General features: G+C 41.7%; 1 long non-coding RNA gene across 3 annotated transcripts; it reads right to left on the bottom strand.

Moving 5' to 3' along the window:
* Positions 1-301: 301 nt before the first annotated feature.
* On the bottom strand, positions 302-2634 carry LOC109758054 (uncharacterized). Of its 3 annotated transcripts, XR_012201619.1 has the most exons (5): positions 2059-2634; positions 1659-1978; positions 1314-1581; positions 737-810; positions 302-659 (listed from the first exon to the last, which is right to left on the bottom strand). It is a non-coding gene; the product is annotated as an uncharacterized lncRNA (long non-coding RNA). The 3 variants fall into 3 exon arrangements; XR_012201617.1 differs by lacking the exon at positions 737-810 and having other exon boundaries at positions 1246-1581; XR_012201618.1 differs by lacking the exon at positions 737-810 and having other exon boundaries at positions 302-678; positions 1272-1581.
* Between the last annotated feature and the right edge of the window lie 2519 nt (positions 2635-5153).

Raw genomic sequence — 5153 nt, 5'->3', positions numbered from 1 at the left:
GCAAGAACCAAGACCATGAAAAATCTCTAGCGTTCTTTACGCTGCACTGTTCTCGTCGACTTCTCGAGGAACTACTAGACTATCACAAGAACAAGTACACAGATGAAGAAATAAGGTTCCAGCCACCGCGGTCCATGGAGTTGATCTAAGAGTTGATTAAAACGCTGGATATTTCAGCCCATGGTCAGTCTAAATTGTCCTATATTGGGCATGCGTGTAAAATACTCTCTGTTCATAAATGTAAGACGTTTAAAGATTGCATGGTCAGTCTAAATCGTCCTCTTTCGGTGAACACAGGGAGTAGGGAGTACATATGAAGTACCTTCAAATTTTCCAATCACGACATGATGTGAGCTCTTGCCAAAAGTAAACAAAAGGCTGAGATTCTGTAAGCTGGTCGTTGGACACAACTTGGTACACAGGGTTACGGCTACGACAAATTTTTATAACCAAGTTTTTCTTAGGAACTAGGAGGGGTGCAATTAAGCGTTTACCCTATATAAATAAGCACTGTTATTTAAGAAAAAACTGATTTATTTTTCTAAGCATCTTGCATTGTAGAAGGCCTTAAAGTTCCATCTTCATTCCCGCCTTTGTAACCACGCTTGATTATGCTCCAACGCTAGTAGTCTCTTTGGTTTATCATAGGCCCTTCGTTCCTGAGAAATACAAACATATCTGATTTAGGCAGCATCATATGCTCAGGAACACTAGAACTACTTAGAAACAAAAGTACCTCATAATTCAATTGCAGCGCGCGTGCTTCAGTATATGGTTCATCTTTTTCTGGAATTTGCACATTTAATTTTTCTAAGCATCTTGCATTGTAGAAGGCCTTAAAGTTCCGTCTTCATTCCCGCCTTTGTAACCACGCTTGATTATGCTCCAACGCTAGTAGTCTCTTTGGTTTATCATAGGCCCTTCGTTCTTGAGAAATACAAACATACTCCCTCCGTCCTTTAAAGAGTATACTTCCAACTTTGTTGAAAAGTCAAATATGTTTGACCATATTTATATAATGTTACATCAACATTTATGCCATCAAATTAGTAGCATTAGATTAATGATAAAATATACTTTTATCATGTACCTATTTGGTTTCATAAACATTGATATATTTTTACACAAACTCGGTCAAACTTTAAGATAGTTTGACTCTTCAACAAACTTGAAAGTACACTCTTTAAAGGACGAAGGGAGTATCTAATTTAGGCAGCATCATATTCTCATGAACACTATAACTACTTAGAAACAAAAATACCTTGGAGCACGCGTGCTTCGGTATATGGTTCGTCTTTTTCTGGAATTTGCACATTTAATTTGTAGCAGCCGGGCGGTTGGTGTAACAGTAGTAAACCAAGTTTTTCTTAAGAACCAGTGCATATTTCTACAGGAGGGGTGTAATTAAGCGTCTACCCTGTATAAATAAGCACTGATGTTTAGGAAAAAGCAGATTTATTTTTCTAAGCATCTTGCATTATAGAAGGCCTTAAAGTTCCGTCTTCATTCCTGCCTTTGTAACCACGCTTGATTATGCTCCAACGCTAGTAGTCTCTTTGGTTTATCATAGGCCCTTCGTTCCTGAGAAATACAAACATATCTGATTTAGGCAGCATCATATTCTCATGAACACCAGAACTACTTAGAAACAAAAATACCTTGGAGCGCGCGTGCTTCGGTATATGGTTCGTCTTTTTCTGGAATTTGCACATTTAATTTGTAGCGGCCAGGCGGTTGGTGTAACAGCAGTAAACCAAGTTTTTCTTAAGAACCGGTGCATATTTCTACCGGAGGGGTGTAATTAAGCATCTACCCTATATAAATAAGCACTGATGTTTAGGAAAAAACTGATTTATTTTTCTAAGCATCTTGCATTGTAGAAGGCCTTAAAGTTCCGTCTTCATTCCCGCCTTTGTAACCACGCTTGATTATGCTCCAACGCTAGTAGTCTCTTTGGTTTATCATAGGCCCTTCGTTCCTGAGAAATACAAACATATCTGATTTAGGCAGCATCATAATCCCATGAACACTAGAACTACTTATTAGAAACAAAAGTACCTCATAATTCAATTGGAGCGCGCGTGCTTCGGTATATGGTTCATCTTTTTCTGGAATTTGCACATTTAATTTGTAGCGGCAGGGGCGGTTGGTGTAACGGCAGCAAACCAAGTTTTTCTTAAGAACCAGTGCGTATTTCTACAGGAGGGGTGCAATTAAGCATCTACCCTGCATAAATAAGCACTGGTATTTAAGAAAAAAACTGATTTATTTTTCTAAGCATCTTGCATTGTAGAAGGCCTTAAAGTTCGGTCTTCATTCTCATCTTGGTAACCACGCTTGATTATGCTCCAACGCTAGTGGTCTCTTTGGTTTATCATAGGCCCTTGGTTCCTGAGAAATACAAACATATCTGATTTAGGCAGCATCATATTCTCATGAAAATTAGGACTAGTACTAAGAAACGAAAGTACCTCATAATTTAATCGGAGCACGCGGGCTTCTGTGTATGGTTCATCTTTTTCTGGAATTTGCACAGGTGTAGCGGCGGGGGCGTTTGGTGTAACGGCTGTAGAGATGTCCTCTCACCATCTAAGTCATTCACGGAGGAAAAATACATGGCGGAGAGTAAAACCTGAATGAAACAGAGGAAAAATAAGTCACGAGTCCCCTGAAAACAATGCAGGAGCACTGGAGCGGCAAGCTGAAACCAAAGGAGGGAAGAAGCAAAACTGTAAATTCTAGATCAAAAAATGTATATGCATGCCGGCCAAAATGCAAAGGAGGATAACGATTCATCTGTTTTTTCAACTAATAAAATAAAAATAATGGAGACAGGTGGCTCGCAGAAGCAGATTACAGACAAAAGGTGGAGGCTTGGAGCTCCGTGGAAGCTGGAAAAGGGGCAGATGCAAAGACTGCTGGACGGGCACCTTCAGACGCAATGGGTAGCAAATCGATTGCTGAACTGATGGAAATTGCTGTAGGTCTCTCTAAGAACGCTTAGAACGGAGATACATGGTACAGTGTAGGAGGGAAAACAGAACCTTCTCATGTGAACGCTGGGCTGCCGGAACTGCCCGGCATCCCAAAACCAGGATAACGTGGGGCATTGGGGAATAACCCGGCAGTTCGAGACGCTTAGGATCCGCGGATGCGGGAGGACCCCGACTTACTCTTCGGTTATCGTCGTCTTTGGGTTAGGATTTTCAGCTCTGGTTCAGATACACACGCAAGTAGACTGGCATCAGCTGCCACAACGAAGCGAAGAGACCGGAAGATCATTGCTTATATGAAAATCCGGTGCTGCTCGAGATGGCTGGTTTGGTTTTTGATTCACAAGTGAAGTAGCATTGGCATGGGCATTCGTTTGTGTGTCAGCGTGCTTGCTGGTAAGTTACTCCGCACCACAATCACCTTTCACTACTTGGGAGCAACTGGACCGCAAAACGATGCAAAGCACAAAAACTAGGAAAACACAGCGAGCATTGCTCACAGTGCTGGTGCTACAAGTGCGCTGCAACTAGATAACAAACATACTAGTGTAATCAGAGGTAGGTAGAAATGCCAAAAATTACTGCTTGTATAACACACTAACATACAAAAAAGGTAGAGGCACCAAAATTTACCAGCTTATATAACCTACGAATCGAACTTGAGATGGAATGAAATGCCAAGTCATGCTTATGTGAAAAGCCATTGCTGTTCCAGATATGGCTGCTTGTAACAAGTCCGCAGCAGATCAAAAAACAAATATGCATGCCGGCCAAAATGCAAAGGAGGATAACGAATCATCTGTTTTTTCAACTGAAATAAAAATAATGGAGACAGGTGGCTGGCAGAAGCAGATAATAGACAAAAGGTGGAGGCTTCGATTTCCGTGCAAACTGGAGAAGGGGCAAACAAATAAAAGGATTGCTAAACGGGGCACCTTCAAACGCATTGGACAGCACAGGAGCAATCAGCACGACGCATGAGCGATTAGCACAAAGCCTGATGGTGCAGCAATCAGAAGAAAACGAGGCTCTGAACTCAAGCCTGCCTGCCAGTGCTAAAGTGTGCTGCAACTAGATAGATGACAAACATACTAGTGTACTACTAGAACGTATGTAGAAATGCCAAAATTTACAGCTTATAACACACTAACATGAAAAAAGTAGATGCACCAAAAATTACCAGCTTATACCCTCCAAATCAAGCTTAAGATTAAACACAATGCCTACTCACGCACCATAACTATTCCATGCTTATTATTATCGTTAACTTTGCCCCTGCATTACTGATGAATGCAACACATTTCACACAGGGTTTAACCACGGACGGGCATCAGGGATTGTATAGTCATGCTTAACAACTGTACTGAATTTGGTTCACATGGCTTTGTGGATTGCATCCGTTTGAGTAGTTCTTTGTACTAGTGGATCAACACATCTATTGATCCCAGTGGTCCCGTACAACAGCTATCAATAACAAGTAAGACGGACTACCTTTGCTATTTAGTGTTTGGACTTCCTCTCAACACCACCAAGTAAATGCTGAATAGTGTCCACACTCCAATGCTGAATTTACACTGCAGGTGATCATCCTCAGGGATCGTCTTCTTTTTCACAGTACTCTGCATCCATTCTGCCACAACAAAATATAACTGGGTTACAATTCAATGCAAGGAATGCTGTCCAACATGGGCAGATAAACAATTCAGAACCATAGTTCTACTAAATAAAGTGATGCTAAACTAAAAGAACATAAATTAGATAAAGAAGTATTAACAGCACCATATAAACTAAAACTCCAAACACATCTAAACACCAAGGGGCGCAAGCCCACTGGTGATCCGACCAGAGCCATGACCTTAGCTTGACCAGGTATAAACGGCGAGCTAGGATCCAAGACATTCTAGATCAGTCCTAGCACTAGGGTTTCCACCTACCACCATCCTCTTCCTCTCCGCCGCCAAGGCTGAGAGCTTGTAACTCAAAAAGCCAATCTCCCAGGCGACCTCCCTGATCACCGGTTTAAATCGCATGTACCGTGCCTTACCATGTCGATCTGCCCCTCGCATCCCCTCCATACAAATATGTCGTCACTCGACTTAACTGTCGAACACCAACAATTATCATGCCAGGTAGGGGCTACACGCATGGATCTAGCTGATC

The sequence above is a fragment of the Aegilops tauschii genome, chromosome 2 (assembly GCF_002575655.3).
Source record: "Aegilops tauschii subsp. strangulata cultivar AL8/78 chromosome 2, Aet v6.0, whole genome shotgun sequence".
Taxonomy (NCBI): Eukaryota; Viridiplantae; Streptophyta; class Magnoliopsida; order Poales; family Poaceae; genus Aegilops; species Aegilops tauschii.
Note: the sequence above shows the minus strand (reverse complement) of the source record. Positions and strands in the feature narration are given on the sequence as shown.